This window comes from Bufo gargarizans, chromosome 4, assembly GCF_014858855.1.
Source record: "Bufo gargarizans isolate SCDJY-AF-19 chromosome 4, ASM1485885v1, whole genome shotgun sequence".
Classification (NCBI taxonomy): domain Eukaryota; kingdom Metazoa; phylum Chordata; class Amphibia; order Anura; family Bufonidae; genus Bufo; species Bufo gargarizans.
The window spans coordinates 306,082,557-306,106,085 of record NC_058083.1 but is presented as its reverse complement, the minus strand read 5'-3'; the positions used below and the strand labels follow the sequence as shown (position 1 = coordinate 306,106,085).

Sequence of the window (23,529 nt, the reverse complement as noted above, 5' to 3'; positions counted from 1 at the left end):
GCAGGTTACACATACATCTCTGTAATACAGTACACAGCTCTGCTACCTGCAGGTTACACGTACAGATCTGCTACACAGTACACAGCTCTGCTACCTGCAGGTTACACATACAGATCTGCTACCTGCAGGTTACACATACATCTCTGTAACACAGTACACAGCTCTGCTACATGCAGGTTACACATACATCTCTGTAACACAGTACACAGCTCTGCTACATGCAGGTTACACACACATCTCTAGTACAGAGCTCTATTTGATGGCTACTGTTCTGTACACTCTACCAGCTGCTGTGCACATCTGACCCCTCCCACACACGTGACTCGTCACATGGTCATGACGTCATCACAGGTCCTTTGCCTCTCCAGCAGCTAGCAGCTCCGTCAGGTGAAGAGTGTGTATAGTAGGGCGTATTTTGAGTTAGGGAGGACGGAGTTTTGGCTGATGTCTGAGGGAGGACAGAGTTTTAGCTGATGTCTGAGGTCTGATGGAGTTTTGCCTGATGGAGGACGGAGTTTTGGCTGATGTCTGAGGTCTGATGGAGTTTTGCCTGATGGAGGACAGAGTTTTGTCTGATGTCTGAGGTCTGATGGAGTTTTGCCTGATGGAGGACGGAGTTTTGTCTGATGTCTGAGGTCTGATGGAGTTTTGCCTGATGGAGGACGGAGTTTTGTGTGATGTCTGAGGTCTGATGGAGTTTTGCCTGATGGAGGACGGAGTTTTGTGTGATGTCTGAGGTCTGATGGAGTTTTGGGTGACGGAGGACAGAGTTTTGTGTGATGTCTGAGGTCTGATGGAGTTTTGCCTGACGGAGGACGGAGTTTTGTCTGATGTCTGAGGTCTGATGGAGTTTTGCCTGACGGAGGACGGAGTTTTGTCTGATGTCTGAGGTCTGATGGAGTTTTGCCTGACGGAGGACGGAGTTTTGTCTGATGTCTGAGGTCTGATGGAGTTTTGCCTGATGGAGGACGGAGTTTTGTCTGATGTCTGAGGTCTGATGGAGTTTTGCCTGACGGAGGACGGAGTTTTGTCTGATGTCTGAGGTCTGATGGAGTTTTGCCTGACGGAGGACGGAGTTTTGTCTGATGTCTGAGGGCTGATTGAGTTTTGTCTGACGGAGGATGGAGTTGTGGATGATGTCTGACGATGTCCTAATATGTATGCCGTATACATCTTATATTACAGCATTAATAGCACACCCATTTCTACATATGAATTGCTTGACCTGTCATAGTGAAGAACATTCACATACATAGCAGTGCATTGAACGCCTGCTTACTGTATGTGGTTTTCCTGTTTTCCTATGCAAAACTGCAATCTGGAATGACTCATTTCAGTCAGGGTTGTTGATTCATGCCTATAAAATGTGGAGGTGTAAGATATTTACAGCTCAGAAGTTTCTCATACCTTCTGCGCTTTCTCTTCAGTGCCAGAACAGGAATGAATCTCCTGGGTGAACATGTACTGCTTGAATGTAGCTCATGTATTTTTCTCTCTCTTGCTAAATTTAACCAAATTTGCATAAACTGGGTTAAGTGGGTTACTGCTGAAATATTGCCCAGTTTTTGAAATTCTGTTTCAATTCATTAGTTTTGTTTTGGTCAATTCATGCAGCAGTTTTCCTTATTAAGCATTCAAGATATGACACAACTTAATGCACAAGATACTGTAAACGCTAAGACAACTCTTTTATGTTAAAGAGGTGTTTTGATTTGCATCGACACACTTTAAAATAATTATTGATAAATATAAATTTGTAAAGTATTTCTTCCATCTTTATTTCGCTTATCTTCCATTCTGGGCTGTGGTCACATGACCATGTCCATGCAGCTCTTTCCCATTTCCTGTGATGTTATGTCCATTTACTTGTGTTGCCACATCATTTGTCAATTTGGACCCGACTACAACATGGGTCCACTTTTTTTTTTCTAGGGCCATTTTAAGGTCTTAGTCCACTCCTGGAGACAGGTATTTGTTTTTGACTGGAATAATCCTTAAGATAGTAAGTGCCATGCAAGTCAGTTAACGTAAGTTTTAATTGGAAAGGAATTAATTTAAAATAATTCATTTTATATACTTTTTACACCTACTATGCTCTATGAAGTATTTATTTTATCTTTATTGTTATGCTATGTCCATGGATGTGTCAAAGCACCAACAGGGGCAGTGATAGAGGAGTGTATATGTAACTAACTAGTTAGGTGGAGTTATAAACTAGCTTGGCATTGTTAGGGGTGGTGCTGGAGCTGTGAGAGAGGTAGGAGAAGTGCATCATGTTCGATCCTGAAACTCGCAGATTTTTAAGCACCAATAAAAGTGAGTCGTCTCTTCTCAGCAACGCTACGAACAATCCCAGTTTTTCACCTCTACCTCGTCTCTACCTCCACACAACAAAACAAGGTGAGCATCCCTGAACCTGGGGGAGTTTTGCTACCAGTCACAGTCCTGCACAATTGCTTTTCTCTTTTTTTTCCAGATGTCACATAACTGCTTTCTGTATCAGCTTGCAGATGTGCATGCGGAAAGAACTAAAGACAAACTTTGGAAGAAAACTTGACAGGTTATGATTTTTTTTTCAGGGTTTAGATGTCCTTTAACTAAAACTCAAATCCAACAGCAGAGGCGTAGCTAGAATTGACTGGGCTCCACAGCAACATTTTGTACGCCTCCCCCCCATGACTATCCTGGCATCGCATGTGGGCATATGTGAGGGTGGTTTCACATAAAAAAATATACCAAAGCATTGAGGCATCCGTTAACATATACGTTTTTTGTATATGTTAGACGGATGGCAAAAAGTGATTATCAACCCAGTCTTAGTGTGCATAATAGTGCCAAGTGCCAAGCAATAGTACACAGTGAAGCGGCGGGGCAGAGAAGGGAGGCTGCCATGTACTGGATGCTATAGCACAGAAGCCTGGCCCTGTTGATCAGTGGTGAGGACTGTGTTCTACAAGGCTCAATTACTCTACTGGGAACTCCACAGTATCATATACTGGAATCTACAGTATATACTGTAAAGATATTAGTCCTACCCCTGAATAATAATACATTTAGTGACTATATATGACCAACATACAGAGACTAAATACTGCCATATTGGATAATAGCCCCATATCATGACTAGATAACACCACCATACAGTGACTGAATAAGACGGCCATACTGTGACTGGATAACACCGCCATACAATGACTGAATAACCAAAATACAGTGACTGGAAAACCGCAATAAAGTGACTGGATACCACGACCACACAGTGACTAGAGAACACCACTATACAGTAACTGGATAACACCGCCATACAGTGACTGGATAACAGAGTATAAGGGGGCACAGTACAACATATGACCAGGGGCACAGTGTATAGTATAAGAGGGCACAGTACAGGGTATGACTAGGAGCACTGTACAGGTTATGTTAAGGGGGAACAATACAGGGTATAAGAGGGCATAGTACAGGTTAGTAGGCACAATACAGGGGTATCCCCTTATACTCCTATAATATGCCTCCTACACAGTATTATAGTGGGGCATAGTGCAGGAAATAGGACACAGGGCAGGGGGCACATTACAGGTCAGGATGCACAGTACAGGGTGGTGGACAAATAAAGGTCAGGGGGCATAGTACAGAACAGTTGGCACATTACAGGGCAGGGGGCACAGTACGGGGCAGGGGGCACAGTACCAAAGGGTTTCTGTTCTGAGGTCTATATTTATGTAGGGGGTCTGTATATATGGAGGGTCTTTGTATTTATGTAGGGGGTCTGTATACATGGAGAGGCTCTGGTCTGGGATCTGTATTTATGTCTGGAGTCTGTATATATGGAGGGGCTCTGGTATGAGGTCTGTATTTATGGAGGGGCTTTGTATTTTCGGACAGGCTCTGGTCTGCATTTATGGAGGGAGCTGTATATTTGGAGGGGCTCTGGTCTGTATATATGGATATATGGAGGGGGCTGTATATATGGAGGGGCTCTGGTTTGTATTTATGGAGGGGGTTGTATATATGGAGGGGCTCTACTCATTTGTTGTGTGAGAGGAAAGCGGTTTTATACACCATTTGGGATTTAAATACAGCAGGTTGGGGGCGTGTCCTATATTAATGGGCAGGGATGAGGCTAAACACTTCCATGAGTCCTCTTCAGAATCTTCCTGAAGACCAACTGCCAAAGCTGACGGAATGAGCCTCCTGACTGGGACACGTACCGTAATGATGATGATGTGACATATCAGCAGCGCGCACTGTTACTGCCCCCACCTCCCCTCAGACAGGGAAAATATTAAATAAAAATAAAAAACATTAAATTATTAGAAATATTGCCCTGCTGGCTACACCCCTGCTACTGCTCACGGACCTCTACTGAGCTCAGGCCCCAAAGCAGTCGCTTCCCCTACTTTCCCGATATCTATGCCACTGCCCAACAACAGTCTAAAAATGTAGACACCCCAGCAGACCTGCTGTTAGGGTCAAGGCCAAAGAGTGGGATTTGATTCATATCATTAAGAGAATAATCACTGGTTCTGAAGTTAAACTTTGCTTCAGAAGAATAAAAAAGTTTTGTAAAATGATTGTTCCCATTTTTAGGATTCTAAAATGGATTTTGTTTGTTCATTGGCGTTTCCTTGGAGATATGGTACGTAATCTCTGCCTTCTAGTGCTAGATTAAATTACTTTACTCTTCTTATCTATATAAACTGCTAACTCTTTTTTTTTTTTTTACATCAGAATCAGATCTGGCTAACAGATTGAGTAAATGCAGGGATGTTTCCCTTGGCTATTCTTGCTGCATTTATGGAACACAAAACAAAGTTCTATTTTGCCAGTTGCCAAATGCTTGTATTTGAGGATTAATTGCAAGATTAATAAAGGGTTTCCTGAAAAAAATAAATCTGAATTAATGTGTCATGTTTTTTAATCATCCTTCTAAAATAATGTCTTTATGGTAAATGCAGCACAATTTTAATAAATCTGTTTAAATAAAAAAACATACAGAAGCTGTTTCATTGATTGAAATACAAATCACCCAACTCCCAGCAGATATTTTCTTTCAAAGCGTTGCTTTGTAATATAGTGCATGCCAAGCAATCTTTATGTGTATGTTTTCGTTAAGAGGTTCTCTGGGGGTAAGAAAAAAGAACTCAATTAATAGAGTAACTATTAAAGGGCATTGCTCCAGTTAGCTGTAGGTATGGCATGTGGGTATGGTGGTCCCCGAGATCACACTCATGAAACTAAACCTCTCTTGTTTATACTAAAAATATTAACACTGTGTATGTTTAGCATATTAATCCATATGATTTTTAGTATTAAAGATAAGTTAGTTGGTTTCCTTACTATAATGCCTTCATCAGAATTATTCTTGCTGAACTAGCCATAGACAAAAATACTTCTGAGTTTGGTTAAAAGGAAATCATACTTGATTAGAGGATGGGAGATGATTTTCCTCTCATGGTAGGATCTGCTGAGAAGGGAATACAGTATTCTGCCTCCCTGTTTATGCAGTGCCCCGGTGGATCCTGTTACCGATTACCATCAGGCAGGAGCCCCTAACACTAGGATGTGCCTTCAGGGAAAAAAGGGTGCACTTTCCAGTCACTGCGTGGCTCTAGGGAGCACCAGGGTGCAACAAAGCTGCTATAAACTGTTAGCACTACTACCAACATCATAGCCACCCCTACACCTCCCATCCTTTCCTCTCCTATGGGTCACTACACTCATCACTGACAGACTGCATAATGTTTAAGCTACATTCCATTTACTGACTGCCATAAACATTAACCTTTACACTTGAATCTACCACAAAAAGAGTTACACTCTTTTTCTTATTTGAAAGTTTGGACATTGCAAGGTCGCAGTCCACAGGCAAAAAACCTGTTTAGCAGGGGAGATTTGGCCTGTGATGCCTGTGATGCCCAGGGGGGCATTCAAACCCTCTTGATGGCCGCGGGTCAGATACACAATAATCTGATGCTCAACAGCCACAAGTTCCCTGCTCAACTCAACTGTATTACTGTCCTCAAGGTGGTGATACCGTTGAAGGTGAGAAAAGCAGTATTTTGTGCTGTCATGTGGTATTTGGTTCTGCTGGGGCGATATTCTGCACTGTATTACAGTATTGCAGGCCCTGCCTACTTCACTTCTCCCTGCTTACTTGTTTAGGCCCATCTTCTGTGAGTTTGAACCCACCTACAACATAGGGTTACTTTTTGTTTTTTACCAGGGCCACTTTAAGTCCCCAATGCGCCCTGTTGTTTAGGATAACCATATTTTGTTCTTGGATGTACTATGGAACTCACTAGGGGTTTGCCTTGCTTGACAGTACACCTACAACCATCCTCCAACTACATTTTTTTAGTTTGTCACCTTTATATACAACTGGCAGATAGTTATAGAAAATATTCATCCATTAAACAGAACAGTATATGAAAAGGAAACTGCAAGTCACAAATAAAAAAAAAAAGATATATGGTTATATGAAAAGAGAGGACCACTTTAATGAAATGTCATTGACTGTCATTGACTCTGGGACCAAACCTGAAGACGTAGAAAAATTAGGTCAGGACAAAAAATGTAAATATATGTTCTGTAAGGTTACAATTGTGACCTATCTGTGCACCTTATGTATCTAGTCAATATACTGTAGCCAGTAAGTTTCTCATAATGATGAACATTGGCAGGATGGTTTTCTGGTTTAGAAAACCCATTTTTAAAATTGCTATTAAAGAATTCTAAGTGTGTAATGATGCAGGTGGATGGCTACAACAACACAAAGGCAGGTCGCTCAGTAAATAGTTCTTTACTGAGCAATATGCAATACAATAAGCTGCATGAAAGGTGGAACCAGCCCACAAATTCAGTATTTCTTAAACTATTGATATGTGTGAATAAGTTTTCTGTATGAGGCTGGTACACAGTTGTGTTCTTGCTCTGTAATGTGACTTCAGCTTGCAGTGACTCTGTTACTGTACAGACACTTTTGTTGCTGCTACTTCTCACTCAAATACAGTATGACTTACTCGCTAAGGCACTACCAGACATTTTCCTGTCGAGACTCAAACAACTTTCCAAGACAGTCTTCTGAACTTTGGTTCTATCCCCTCTCCTGGACATGTCAGCTTTAGCTACACCACAAAGTCCAAAACTGACTGACAGCTGGGCTACCACTGTAGTGGATATGGGATACAGTAGCTCTGATCCCAGCCATTTAACTCTGTAGATGCAACCAGTCAATAGTGATCATAGCATTTAAGCAGTTAGACAGAGGGAAAGTGATCCCTTTGCTCCATGGGACCACATAATTGCAATAACATTGAGCAAATGCGTTGCTCTGGCAACAAAAGCCCCCAGGCCTGCCATGACTATATGCCTATTATATTCTTGTTATGTTGTGTCATAGGCACAACCTAATAGTCTGCTACTCAGTCTAACATTGAAAGGATATAATGCATTCGAATTCAAGGTATACCAACGTATTATGAAAGTGATCAAAGGATTGCATTGTAATGTTCCCTCATGATTCTAAAAATATTAACTAAAGGTTAATAAAGTTTATTAAAGACAAAAAGTTAAAAAATATAAATAAAATTGTGTTTCCATAAAAACTAAATCCATTTAGTATGTATGGTATTTGTCCACATTTGTCACAACCCATACAAAAGATGTTATTTAAACTGCCTGGTTAACAAACAAAAAAAATAATGCAAAAAATAACGGAATTGTTTCCTCCCCAAAACACAAACAAAAATAAATGCCATTGCACCTCACAATGGTATGAATGAAAACAGAGTCTCATTAGACAATAATAATGTTGGGAAGTTGTGACATAATTTTGTTAATGAAACATGCTATTATGTGCTAAAGTGGTAAAAAACAAATAAAATGAAACATTTTCCAATATGTATAACCATAATTGTGTTCACATACAAAACAAAACTAACATGCTAGTTATGCTGCACTGTAAACTTGATAAATTTAAAGTGCAAAAAAAGTTGAATTTATTTTTTATTACAGCCAAAAAAGTTTATAAAAATTAATGTTATATGTACCCAAAAGCGTGTCACTTAAAAAATAAGCCATCATAAGGGCTATATTAGCTGAAAAAATAAGAAGTTATGACTCTTAAAGTTAATTAATAAGCTATTTGTACAAAATAATCCTGCAAAAGCAAGCTCTTATATGGCTTGTCAACAGAAAAATTAAAAAGTTATGGCTCTAGGAATGCAGTGGTGCACAAACAAAAAAATCTTGAGAGCCTTAACCCCTTAAGGACCTTGCCATTTTTCCCCTTAAGGACTAGGCCATTTTTTGAAATCTGAAATATGTCACTTTATGTGGTAATAACTTTAAAACATTTTTACTCAGCCAGGCCATTCTGAGATTGTTTTCTTGTCACATATTGTACTTTGTGATAGTGGTAAAATTGAGTCAAAATGTATTATTTTTATTTATAATAAAAATACCATATTTACCAAAATTTTTTAAAAATTAGCATATTTCCAAATTTAAATTTCTCTTCTTTTATAACAGATAGTAATAACTATGTCTGCTTCATGTTTAGATCATTTTGTGAATGCCATTTTATTTTTGGGGGACATTATGGTACTTTCACACTTGCGGCAGGACGGATCCGACAGGCTGTTCACCCTGTTAACTATAATGGGGATGGGGCGGAGCTCCGGCGCAGCATGGCAGTTCACGGTGGGAGGCCGCCGGACTAAAAAGTCGGACATGCAGTACTTTGAGTCCGGCGGCCTTTCGCTGTGCACTGCCGTGCTGCACTGGAGCTCTGCCCCCGTCCCCATTATAGTCAATGGGGACGGAGCGGCGGTCCGGCGGCACGGCGAAATTGTGAAATCCGTCATGCCACTAGTGTGAAAATAGCCTTAGAAGGCTTAGAAGTTTATTATTTTTCCAAAAATTTCCAAAACCCACTTTTTAAGGACTAGTTCAGGTCTGAAGTCACTTTATGAGGCTTACATAATAGAAACCACCCCAAAAATGGCCCAATTTTAGAAACTACACCCCTAAAGGTATTCAAAACTGATTTGACAAACTTTGTTAACCTTTTAGGTGTTTCACAAGAATTAATGGAAAATGGAGATGAAATTTCTGAATTTCACTTTTTGGGCAGATTTTCCATTTTAATCTTTTTTTTTTTCCAGTAACAAAGCAAGCGTTAAAAGCCAAAAAAAACTCAATACTTATTGCCCTTATTCTGTAGTTTACAGAAACACCCCATATGTGGTCTTAAACTGCTGTATGGGCACATGGCATTGCGTAGAAGGAAAGGAACACCATATGGTTTTTGGAAAGCAGATTTCACTGGGATCATTTTAAGCTGCATATCACATTTGAAGACCCCCTGATGCACCCCTAGGGTAGAAACTCCCCCAAAATTACCCCATTTAGGAAACTTCGGGATAAGGTGGAAGTTTTGGTGGTACTATTTTAGGGTACATATGATTTTTAATTGGTCTATATTACACTTTGTTCACCTGAGGGGTTAGTTCATATGATATTTTTATACAGCAGGTTCTTACGGATGCGGCAATACCTAATATGATTCCTTTATTTATTTATTTATTTAAGTTTAAACTATAACAGCATTTTTGAAACAAAAAAAAATACATGTTTTAGTGTCTCCATAGTCTGAGAGCCATAGTTTATTTTTTATTTTTTGGTTGATTGTCTTAGGTAGGCTATCATTTTTGCAGGATGAGATGACGGTTTGATTCACACTATTTTGGGGTGCATATGACTTTTTGGTCGCTTGCTATTATACTTTTTGTGATGTAAGGTGAGAAAAATGGCTTTTTGTCACAGTTTGAATTTTTTTTATGGTGTTCACCTAAGGGGTTAGTAGATCATGTGATATTTTTATAGAGCAGGTCATTCCGGACATGGACATACCTAAAATGTATACTTTTTATTTATTTAGGTTTTACACAATAATATCATTTTTTTATGAATATTGGCACTTTGAGAATTTGCGAATATTTTGAATACAGAGCTATATATTCGTAATCACGAATATTCAAGATTTTTTTTAACAACACACATGATCCCTCCCTGCTTCTAACTTGTGGGCCAATGAGATGGCTGCAATAGCTTTGTCGGAGCTTAACAACATCCCTAGTAGTGATGGACGAACATCTGCCGGCATGGTTCGCGAACACAATCAATTGTTCGCGAACCGCAAGTTCGCGACAGGTCCCATTTATTTTAATGGCAGGCGAACCTGAGAAACCTTCAGCTCATATTTGCAGCCAAGAAATAATTACTACAAATAGTCCCACAACATGGACAGTGACATACCAGATTTATTATTCGAATTTGCGATCTCCATTAATTATTTTTTTAAATGCAAAATATCAGCAATGCAATTTTCGCGTACACGCATTCGCACACCAGTTAAAATTATTTTTTCCAATTCCATTTGTCACTGTGTGTAGCAGAGGGAACGCAGAAAAACAGCAAACAAATGCTGCTGTACCCAAATGCACTATATAGAAAGTATATTATTGGTATATAACACCCCACTTCTATCAGTTTTTTGGGGGAGTGACGGGTATATCACAACAGTTATAATTATTTTTTCTAATTGCGTTTGTCACTCTGTGTAGCTGCAGTATCGCTGCAGAACAGCTCACCACTGCTGCACAATACAAATCCACTATAATATGCTTTCTATGTTAGATAGTATATTATGTGTATTACACCTCTCTGTAATGCACACCTATCAATAGTACACCTATACCAGTCCTTAAACGGACTATTGTAAACCTATTTGATAGCGTTTTTGTCTCTAGTGCAGTTTGGGCACTTGGTCTCTAAAAGGTTCACCATCACTGGCCTAGAGGATCGACATGAAAGTTGTGTCTCCCAGAGGGGGAATCATCATCAAGGACTTACACGCAGAAGTCGTCCGGGATCCTCGCCGAAACACCCAGCGAGAAGAGCAAAGCCAGACATCAAGCCCAGAATGGGAATGAGACCGGTATAAGGAAAGGTAACTGGCTGAATTCCTACATGAAGGACTTGTTCTCGATAGAGAAAAAGCAGCACCGGTCCTTAGAGAGTTAAACTGTTATACTGTCTGTTAAGAGCACTAATGTTAGATTGCGATCTAGATTATAATGCATTCTGGTCATGGTTATACCAGCAACCTTGACCAGAAGAGAGCGAAAAAAGAGAAGTCTATAATAGTATACCGTTGGTTGATTCAATTTCCTGAAAGGAGAATTATTGTTGGGATGTTGGGAAGGGGGAGGGGGGAGGGATTTATGTTCGTGGCGGTATTCCATGGGTACAAAAATATTTCTTTATTGATGTTAGTTCACGGAGGTCGGCGTCCACCGCGTGTGTCTCCTACTAGATCAAAAATTGTTAAACAGGCATGAAAATCGTGACCTGGAATGTTAAGGGCTTAAGGGCCCCAAATAAGAGACTATCTTTTTTTATTTTATGGCATTTAAAGAAATTGGACGCTGATATTGCTTTACTGCAGGAGACGCACCTGGGGAGGCGGATTTCTGGCGAATGAAGAGAATGTGGGTGGGTCAAGTGTATGGTTCACCAGCAAAAGGGAGAAGGGCAGGAGTTCTAACCTTAATACACCGACGTTTGCGCCATAATCTGATAAAATGCCACAACGATGAGGAAGGAAGGGTGTTGATGACTAAATTGGAAACTGATGCAGGAGAACTGACCATATTTTACATATATGGTCCTAATGTGGGGCAGTCAAGTTTTTATAAGACATTAGTTCCAGTTATCTTGAAGGAGGGCAAGGGACAAATTCTAGTGGCAGGGGATTTCAATGCAGTAGGAAGATTCGAAGAAGATCATAAGTATTCCTGCCCTGATACATTGCCTAAAACTAAGGGGACCTTTACTTTAGAACCCTTTTGGGAGGATACTGGGCTAAAGGATATGTGGAGATTTTTTAATCCAATGGAAAGAGAATTTACTCACTTCTCCCATGCTCAACGCTCATGGGCTAGGATTGATTATGTGTTATCCTCGCAACTATTGATGCAGAGAATAGAAAGGGTGGAGATTTCAGATTTAATTATCTCAGATCATGCTCCGGTAATTGCTCATTTAAGAGAGATAATGCCTAGAGGTAGTGATTATATGTGGCGGATCCCTAGTCATTTGCTATTAGATGAGGAATTCCAGGATAGGTTAAAGGGCTGGTGGTGGGAGTTTCAGGAGAATAACAAGGAACACACAGAGGACCATGTCCTATTCTGGGAGACGGCCAAATCTGTTCTAAGGGGGAATATAATATCATATACATCAGCCAAAAGGAAAAAAATACTAGAGAATTATAGACAAGCAACTGAAAAGGTTCGACAGGCGTACACGTTATTTTTGACAGACCCCTCGTCCATAAATAGGATCAATTGGGTCACCACAAAACACTCATATGATCATTATTTAGAACTAAAAACGAGGATGTTTTTAGACCAAAAGTCGGCGGAATTCTTCAAATATGGAAATAAAGCAGGCAAAATGCTAGCTAACCTAGTTAAAACTCAAAGAGGGGGTGGAGTATCTAGTAAAATTATAGGGGAGGATGGAGAGGTAATAAGAGATCTAAAAACCATTACACAGTGCTTTGGAAAATTCTATAAACAACTGTACTCACAGGAACCCTGCGAGGGGTCTCGGGGCAAAGAGCTTCTAACACAGGTCCAGCTACCTGGATTGACAGAGGAAGCACTAACATGCTTGAACTCTCCTATCACAGAGGGTGAGGTGAAACTAGTGGTGAATAACTTAAAAAACGGTAAGGCACCAGGACCTGACGGGTATACAGGGGAATTTTTCAAATCACTAATACCAGAACTCACACCAACTTTGACGAAGTTATTTAATTTCTTCTTGGAAGGCGGAGAGATGATGCCTACAGGGAACATGGCATATATTAAGGTTATTTTAAAACCGGGTAAAGACCCGAATTTAACTAGTTCATATAGGCCAATATCACTAATCAACCAAGATCTGGAGATCTTTACTAAGATCTTAGTAGACAGATTGGCAAATTATATGCCAGACCTATTAGGCCCACATCAAGTGGGATTCACAAGGAAGAGAGCGGCGGTGACAAATATCAGAACTGTGCTTGCTGTACAGGACTACATAGCCCATAATAAAGTGAGCAAAAGCCAATTAGCCTTTCTATCGTTAGACGCCGAAAAGGCTTTTGATAATGTAAATTGGAGATGGTTGGGATGGACCCTGGACGCCTTTGGAGTAAGGGGCCAGTTTTGAACGGCAATAGATGGTATGTATAGAAAGCCACAAGCAAGAGTCAGTCTTCCAGGTTTCCTTTCTGACCCATTTACGTTGGCGAAGGGAACTAGACAAGGATGCCCCCTTTCTCCCCTCCTATTCAATTTAGCTTTAGAGCCACTAGTGAAGTATTTGATTCACTCGGATACTTTTGAGGGAATCAAGGTAGACGGGAGGGAAATAAAATTAATATGCTTTGCAGATGATGTTCTGATATTCATGTCCGACCCTCAGAAACATGTATGGAAAATAGTGGAGAAAGTGCTCTACTTTGGCTCCGAGACGGGGTATAGGATCAACATCAGCAAAAGCCAACTATTATTCCTGTCAGAGAAGACGCCTCACCACAACACTTTTGAAGGAGTGGAGGTGGTCCCGCAATTCTTGACGTACCTGGGTATTAAAATAGGAAAATCGCCAGCCTCTCTATATACACTGAATTATATACCTCTTATACAGAAGATAGAAAAGGAATTGGACAGATGGTCTAACCTCCCCTTATCATTATTCGGAAGAGCCCACCTAATAAAAATGATTAGTTTTGCAAGATTATTATACCCAATGCAGACGATCCCTTTGCTAATTAAACACACTGACGTAAGAAGGATAAACAAAAGCTTTATCCGATTTCTCTGGAATAAAAAACGTCCGCGAATTAGTTATGAGAAGCTGACCCTGACAAAATGGGAGGGAGGAATACACCTGCCTAATATTAGAAATTACAACCTGGCTGCCCTAGCCAGACACATTAGGGATTGGATCTGGAACACCTCATTTTTTTCAAATAGAGCTCTGGAGAGTGCTCTGGTAGCCCCTTGGGATTTAACAGCACTTCTACACTCAAGGATAAGAGATTTGCCATTAGGGGTAAAATCTTATACTCTGATCAAAGATACAGTTGTGGCATGGAGAGCGATCAGAAAACTTTATAGGTTACCAATGTATGTTTCGCCCTACATGCCTCTCTGGACGCTCCCAGCCTTCCCTTTAGGAAGGGAGTCAAAACTGTTCCATAAATGGAAGGAAAAAGGGATGATCAGATTAAGAGACATTTTAAACCCTTCGGGGGCTGAAATGCTATCTTGGGATGTCATTAAAAACAAGTTTTCATTCCCAGACTCCCAAATATTGTCATATATGCAGATTAAATCTTATTGTAAACAACAGACCTCAAAACTAGGAGACAGTGACAGATTGGCTTGGTTCGAGGGACTAATCGGAAAAGTAGGATCAACCTGTTCTCTATCGGATCTATATCAGAGAATTCATAGTACTCACACCTTAGCCTTGGGAAAGACAGTTTTTAAAAAATGGGAGAGAGAATTACAAGATGATTCCCTGACGGGGAAAATTAGAGCAGGTATGGAGAGAGTGAGACAGGCTATTAGCAGTGAAACATGGAGAGAGATGCAATTTCGTATTATTCATAAAGCTACATACGCATTCGATATCTCATACAAGGACACCCCTGCTCATTACCTTAGGAGTTGCCCTAAGTGTCAACTCCCAAAGGCTAATTTACTTCATGGTCTGTGGGAATGTCCAAACATCTCCCAATTGTGGAGTCAGGGCAGGGAGTTTATTAAAGAAATCTGGAGGGTAGAGGTAAACCCTTCTCCACAACATTGCATATTCCAGTGTATCCCGAGAAGCCCAGAGGGAGAACAAAACCAAGCTATTGGAGTTAAGGGAGTACATCTATTTTTATTGGCTATAAAGAAATGCTTACTTAGACACTGGTTACTCCCCACTATTCCTAGTTTAGACGAAGTGATTGGTACAATAAAGCATGTTCTATACATGGACCGATTGGAGACAGAGAAACATAAAGGAAAGATGACGAAAGCATTTTTCCACAAGTGGAAGCAATTTTTGATTCATGTACTTCCTCAATAAGAAATAAGGTAATTAATGCTCCCATTTTGTAGTACATTATGGTATTTGGAGGAACAGGCTAAGGGCACCCTAGGCAAGTTATCCGTGAACTAGAATGAAAACATTGAAGCATACTAGAGATTTCTATCTCAAATTGACACTAAATGGAATAAGGAGAAGGAGGAGGGGTTACCGCCCGTCAATACCCTACTGACATCCCTTCCAACTTGTGTGGGTGGTTTCAGCTACAGAAACCCCGCACCTAGCCAGACCCAAGCATCAGCCGGGGGACAGCAGAGCCAGGTCAGGGGCTCCACGTCTGCTGTTCCCCTCAGTCCACCACTGGTCAACCTTGGGACTGACAATGCAGGAGATGAATAGGATGGTGACCAAGAATGGGTGCCACCTCCCTTGTCAGGTGACAGCAGCTCTGATGAAGAAGGTAGGCACCTGAGGCAAACGGTGCACCAAGTCACCAGGGAGCCTAGTGGCAGGTAGAGATGGCCTTGTGGTTCGCCCAGCGGTCGTTTTGCAGCAAACTTTGTTAGTTCGCAATTCGCAGAACATGCGCCATATTATATTGCATTGCGCTGAACTTTGACCCATAACACATCTATCTGGTGGGACAGGACAGCCAATTGAGACATTTCAGCACATGGACACACCCCCACCCTATAACAGAACCCTATCTGGCAGCTATTTTACATTCTGTGTTTTGCCAGTGTAGGGAGAGGTTGCTTTGTGGAGCAGGGATAGACTGTTAAGGACATCAAACACTAGCTAATAGGGCCACAAAAGTCCTTTAAGGCACTGGTATAGGTGTGTTATCGATAGGTGTGATATAATGAGGGGTGTGATATACTAACATAGAAAGTATATTATAGTGCATTTGTATTGTGGAGCAGTTGTGTGCGGTTCTGCTGCGATATCGCTGCTATATAGAGGGACAAATGCTAATGGGTTAACTAATTGCAACTGGTGTGATATACCTATTGCCCCCCCAAAAAAATGATTGAGGGGTGTGATATACCTATAATTTACTTTCTAACATAGAAAGTATATTATAGTGCATTTGTATTGTGCAGCAGTTGTGTGCGGTTCTGCTGCGATACCGCAGGTATATAGAGGGATAAGCGTTATTGGAACAACTATATGCAAAGGGTGTGATATACCTGTTGCCCCAAAAAAGCTGATTGAGGGGTGCGATATACCTGCTTCTACAAAATACTGATTAAGGGGTTCTTTATACCTGCTTCCACAAAATACTGATTGAGGGGTGCGATATATCTGCTTACACCAAATATTGATTCAGGTGTTCTATATACCTGTTTCCACAAAATACTGATTGAGGGGTGGGATATACCTGCTTCTACAAAATACTGATTAATGGGTCCTATATACCTGCTTTCACAAAATACTGATTAAGGAGTTTGATATACCTGCTTCCACCAAATATTGATTGAGGCCTACAATATATTCGCTTCAACAAAATAATATTTGAGAGGTGCGATATACCTGCTTCCACCAAATATTGATTCTGGGCTTCTATATACCTGGTTCTACAAAATACTGATTAAGGGGCTCTATATACCTGCTTCCAAAAAATGCTGATTGAGGGGTGCAATATACCTGCTTCCACCAAATACTAATTAAGGGGTTTGATATACCTGCTTGCACAAAATACTGATTGAGGGGTGTGATATACCTGACTCCACAAAATACTGATTAAGTGGTTTGATATACCTGCGTCCACAAAATACTGATTAAGGGGTGCAATTTACCTGCTTCCACCAAATATTTATTAAGGGGTTCTATATACCTGCTTCCACAAAATCAAAATACTGATTGAGGGGTGCGATATACCTGCTTTCACAAAATACTGATTAAGGGGTTTGATATACCTACTACCACAAAATACTGATTGAGGGGTGCACTATAACTTCTTCTACAAAATACTAATTAAGGGGTTCTATATACCTTCTTCCACAAAATACTGATTGAGGAGTGCAATATACCTGCTTCCACAAAATACTGACTGAGGAGTGCGATATACCTGCTTCCACAAAATACTGATTAAGGGGTTTGATATGCCATCTTCCACAAAATACTGATTAAGGGGTTTGATATACCTGCTTCTAAAAAGTACTGATTGAGGGGTGCAATATACTTGTTTCCACCAAATATTGATTCAGGACTTCTATATGCCTGCTTCCTGAAAATGCTGATTGAGGGGTGGTATATACCTGCTTCTACAAAATACTGACTGAGGGGTGCAATATACCTGCTTCCACAAAATACTGATTGAGGGGTGCGATATACCTGACTCCACAAAATACTGATTATGGGGTTTGATATACCTGCGTCCACAAAATACAGATTAAGGGGTGCAATATACCTGCTTCCACCAAATATTTATTAAGGGGTTCTATATACCTGCTTACACAAAATACTGATTGAGGGACGCGATATACGGTACAGACCAAAAGTTTGGACACACCTTGTCATATTCTAGGCTCTTCAAAGTAGTCACCTTTTGCTTTGATTACTGCTTTACACACTCTTGGCATTCTCTTGATGAGCTTCAAGAGGTAGTCACCTGAAATGGTCTTGAAGGAGTTCCCAGAGATGCTTAGCACTTGTTGGCCCTTTTGCCTTCACTCTGCGGTCCAGCTCACCCCAAACCATCTCGATTGGGTTCAGGTCCGGTGACTGTGTAGGCCAGGTCATCTGGCGCAGCACCCCATCACTCTCCTTCATGGTCAAATAGCCCTTACACAGCCTGGAGGTGTGTTTGGGGTCATTGTCCTGTTGAAAAATAAATGATGGTCCAACTAAACGCAAACTGGATGGAATAGCATGCCGCTGCAAAGATGCTGTGGTAGCCATGCTGGTTCAGTATGCCTTCAATTTTGAATAAATCCCCAACAGTGTCACCAGCAAAGCACCCCCACACCATCACACCTCCTCCTCCATGCTTCACAGTGGGAACAAGGCATGTAGAGTCCATCCGTTCACCTTTTCTGCGTCGCACAAAGACACAGTGGTTGGAACCAAAGATCTCAAATTTGGACTCATCAGACCAAAGCACAGATTTCCACTGGTCTAATGTCCATTCCTTGTGTTCTTTAGCCCAAACAAGTCTCTTCTGCTTGTTGCCTGTCCTTAGCAGTGGTTTCCTAGCAGATATTCTACCATGAAGGCCTGATTCACACAGTCTCCTCTTAACAGTTGTTCTAGAGATGTATCTGCTGCTAGAACTCTGTGTGGCATTGACCTGGTCTCTAATCTGAGCTGCTGTTAACTGGCGATTTCTGAGGCTGGTGACTCGGATGAACTTATCCTCCGCAGCAGAGGTGACTCTTGGTCTTCCTTTCCTGGGGCGGTCCGCATGTGATCCAGTTTCTTTGTAGCGCTTGATGGTTTTTGTGACTGCACTTGGGGACACTTTCAAAGTTTTCCCAATTTTTTGGACTGACTGACCTTCATTTCTTAAAGTAATGATGGCCACTCGTTTTTCTTTACTTAGCTACATTTGTCTTGCCATAATACAAATTCGAACAGTCTATTCAGTAGGATTATCAGCTGTGTATCCACCTGACTTCTCCACAACGCAACTGATGGTCCCAACCCCATTTATAAGGCAATAAATCCCACTTATTAAACCTGACAGGGCACACCTGTGAAGTGAAAACCATTTCAGGTGACTACCTCTTGAAGCTCATCAAGAGAATGCCAAGAGTGTGCAAAGCAGTAATCAAAGCAAAAGGTTTCTACTTTGAAGCACCTAGAATATGACATATTTTCAGTTGTTTCACGCTTTTTTGTTATGTATATAATTTCACATGTGTTAATTCATAGTTTTGATGCCTTCAGTGTGAATCTACAATTTTCATAGTCGTGAAAATAAAGAAAACTCTTTGAATGAGGTGTGTCCAAACTTTTGGTCTGTACTGTACCTGCTTCCACAAATTACTGATTAAGGGGTTTGATATACCCACTTCCACAAAATGCTGATTGAGGGGGATGCTATACCTTCTTCTACAAAATCCTAATTAAGGGGTTCTATATACCTGCTTCCACAAAATACTGATTGAAAAGTGAAATATACCTGCTTCCACAAAATAATGATTGAGGGGTGCGATATACCTGACTCCACAAAATACTGATTAAGGGGTTTGATATGCCTGCGTCCACAAAATACAGATTAAGGGGTGCAATTTACCTGCTTCCACCAAATATTTATTAAGGGCTTCTATATACCTGCTTCCACAAAATACTGATTGAGGGGTGCAATATACCTGCTTACACCAAATATTGATTCAGGGGTTCTATATACATGTTTCTACAAAATACTGATTGAGGGGTGCGATATACCTGCTTCTACAAAATACTGATTAAGGGGTTCTATATACCTGCTTCCACAAAATACTGATTGAGGGGTGAGATATACCTGCTTCCACAAAATACTGATTAAGGGGTTTGATATACCTACTTCCACAAAATACAGATTGAATGGTGTGATATACCTGCTTTTACCAAATATTGATTCAGGTGTTCTATATACCTGTTTCCACAACATACTGATTGAGGGGTGCAATATTCCTTTTTCCACAAAATATTGATTAAAGGGGTGCGATATAGCGGCTTCGACCAAATACTGATTAAGGCCTGCCATATACCTGCTTCCACAAATACTGCTCTTCTCTAGGGACTTTGGCACAGGGTCATTTTGAAAATGACAGGCAGGGGAAGAGGCAGGCCGGTCCGCAGGTGCAACAGGCCAGTGCCTAAGTGGGAAGTTGGTGAAGGTATGTGCGATTATGTCAAAGGACGCACCAGAGTTGGTTGAGTGGCTAACTCAGCCTTCCGCTTCTGCACCCTCCTCATCCTCTGCTGTGTGTGCCACCAAAGACACCACCACCACCATACCCCCTCCACTTGAGTCAGAGGAATTATTTTTATTTTCATCAATTCCCAGACCTTACCGATGTGCAGCCATTCTTGGTATCGGATCAGGAAGAGGAGGTAGCAACGGCCGCCACCCAGCGGTCTGACGACAGAACCCAGATCAGCCCAAGGAGGGTGGTCCCCGCTGTTGCTGCCTACTCCGAGATCTCTAATGTCAGTGGTGGTGAAGGTGTCGATGATGATGTGTCGATGGACGTCACGTGTGTGCCCACAAGAAAGGAAGAGGAGGGGAGTTCAGAGGGAGAGATGAAGCAGTAGATAGGGAGGAAAAGGAGGAGAAGCAGGCAGACTTGCAGTGCACAGGAGGCAAAAAGCAGACTGCAAATGTATCTGGAGCGAGCCATCCACCATGCACGGTCACATCTTGCGCTCCCAGGACGTCGGCACATGGCTCCACAGTGTGGGCTTTTTTTAACGTGTCAGCTGCTGCTGACAATAGTGTTTCCATCTGCAGCCTGTGCTGTCAATGCATAAGTCGCGGTAAGCCCAACACTCACCTAAGGATGACAGCCTTAAGAAGGCACCTGGCCTCCCATCACCGAGCCCAGTGGGAGCAATGCCATCAGAACCCACAAAGCCACACTCCCGGCGCTCCATATCCTGCCTCTTCTCCTTCTCCTATCTCCTCCCATTTAGCCTCCACTCCACCTTCCACCGTGCCGTCGTCATGTTCATCAGGCAGAAGGCAGGCTTCCATGGCCCAAATGTTTGAACGTAAAATTTTGATGACGCCGGATAACCCTCTTGCTCAACGGCTTACTACTGACATATAAAACTGGCGGGGGACTCGGAGGCCTTTAGATAATTTGTGGCCATTGGCACACCGCAATGGAAGGTCGACGGAAGGAAATATTTATCATAGAAGGGCATCCCAAAGCTATACGGCTACGTTCAGCGGCAATTGAATATATCTCTGGCACACAGTGTCGGTGCCAAGATACATCTGACCACAGACACGTGGTCTAGCAAACACAGGTAGGGAAGGTACATAACTTTTACTGCCGACTGGGTGAACCTTCTGACGGCTGTCAAGCATGTAACCTGTGGCACCAGTGTGGATTTAGTGTTACTGCCTCGGATTGCATGCAGGCCTGCCTCTTCTCCTCCTCCTACTCTATCCTCCGTCTCCTCCTCGGCTGACTCCTCCTTTTCCACTGCTACCGCCTCTTCCGCTGCACCCCCTAGCTCCACAGAACCTATTTTTTTTAAATATATATATTTTTTTATATAAATTTTTATTTTATACAACGCAACAAAGTACAAGTACAGTCACTGACACGCCTCGCAGGGCATGTTGCATTACAAAAAAAGTCAGAACTTATGTCGTATGAGATACAGCCATAGTACACTTTACTAAATATCACATACTATGCAGGTATATAGCACCGTTCAGGAGAATTTCTGTGTCAGCAGTATTGGCTACTGAAAGGCTAAAAATACAGGAAGGTATTTTAATGAGAGAGATTGTGGAGAAGTCACTGCGGGTAGCTAGGGTGCCTAAATTTTTGCCACAGATGCCATTGGCGTTGAAACTTCGGGTGGTTTCTCGCTTCCCATGAGGAAATTTCCTCAAAACGGAAGATTTGGTCCACCTTCAATTTCCATTGCTCAATAGGGGGAGGTGAGGTAGATAACCAGTATTTAGGTATTAACAATCTAGCTGCTGTCAAGAGCTGCTTGAAAAGAAAGGGCATAGGATATATTTCCTTAGGTATGTCAAGGTTAAGGAGGGCTCTGGTCGCAGATATTGGTACTTTTGTCTTACAGATTAAATTAATAATCTGGAATATTTCTGTCCACCAGGTCTTGATGATTGGGCAATCCCACCTGTCACGACCACCCCCGTTTAAATCAGACTTCCGACCACCAGGACGCCCCAGCGTGGAGAAAAGCCCAACCGCGGGTGGAGCGTGACAGGGGGGGAGATTCAGAATTACCCAAACAGTCAATCCTGGACCCCCTTATTTTCTGCTGCCACCACGTTCGTCAGTGAACGACTCTATAATTGTAGGTATAGGGGTTAAGACCACTAACAGATCAGCCCCACTATCACACTACAAGCTAACCACAATCGAATCATAAAACAGTTATGTCTCGAATATCAGACGACTATAAGACAGGTAGGTCTCTTCAGGGTGTACGAGTACTTTGTTGCAGTGGGGCTTAGAGCAATAAGAGAGAGACAATTTAAAAGATATGAAAATATCTTTTACTATAAGTAACACAAAAGTGAAACAAACAAAACATACAAAAATTTACAGAAAAGATTACAATAGCGAGCTGGGAAGCATGTGGAAAATAAATAGGGATAAAAAGAGAAATACTATCTTGGATTTCGCCTATGCAAAATCCAGGCACAAACTTACGTTCCAACGGACAGCCTATCGGCGATGTGACCACAGGGCAAGAAGCTCTCCTCTCCCATTGCGCACAGACTTTTATGCCCCATTCTGTGGGAGGGTAAGGGGGTTTGGCCCAGCCAATTGCTGGCCAAGGGCTGCACGGTGAGTGCTCCTGAAGGAGGGTTTGGGAGGGCTTGTTTGCCCCTCCCTGCTGCTGGCCAGGCCAGTTTTCCCTAATTTTACAAAAATGGCCCATAACTTTGTCGGCGTAATAAATATGAAAACCCGGGCACTTGTGCTGGGTCCCCCATGAATTTATGGACGATTCTATGGGTGACACCCCACCTCTCTCCCTTCCAGGTGACTAGTAACCCATTTCCCAGTCTGGGAAGACCCCAGAGCTGTCATGTTTGAACTCTCCTGGTTCCTCTGGGTGAGAGGTGCATTTTGAGGGTACCTACATTTTTGGGTCATAATTCCATATAGCCCCAATATGCTTTTTGGGGCTCTCAGAGCACAGTTCACATGTCTCTCCTATGCGCTCCTCCCTCCCAGCTATCTCTGCTTCTGATGTGTAAATTGAGCAGGCTGCAAGGAAGGGCCAACTAGCATGTGTTTAATTTTCATGGTTCCAAGGTGGGCAGGAGACGTATGGGCTGGGGTTTGTTATTAGAAGTTGTCCGAGGTGTGACGTGATCTCAGCAGGGGGTGATCAGAGTCTGTGGTCTCCAAAGGGCTACAGGAACGACCATATATGGACGTCCTGTTTCCTGATTGAATGTGGTTAATTTTTCTAAACTGACAGTCATTTTTTTAATAAGATCCGGACGGGGACATGACATCGCGTCACACCTCCCCCTTTTAGATGGCAGCAAGGGCGGGATCAATCGATCCTGCCCGTCGCGGCCACGCCCACCTCCTCTAAGGCGAGTGGTTCACCTCCTTGCCGAGACAACCCATCCGCGTTCGCGTGCAAGGAGCCTTTCCGATGCTGTATGGTGAAATCGTGTTGCTGGAGAGCTAGACTCCAACGCAGCAGTTT

At 41.9% G+C, this 23,529-nt stretch overlaps 1 protein-coding gene across 1 annotated transcript in view; it reads right to left on the bottom strand.

Annotated features, from left to right (window-relative positions):
• The window catches only part of NKAIN2 (sodium/potassium transporting ATPase interacting 2), an 850,529-nt gene that overhangs the window by 385,718 nt on the left and 441,282 nt on the right, over positions 1-23,529 (bottom strand). The window lies entirely within an intron of this gene.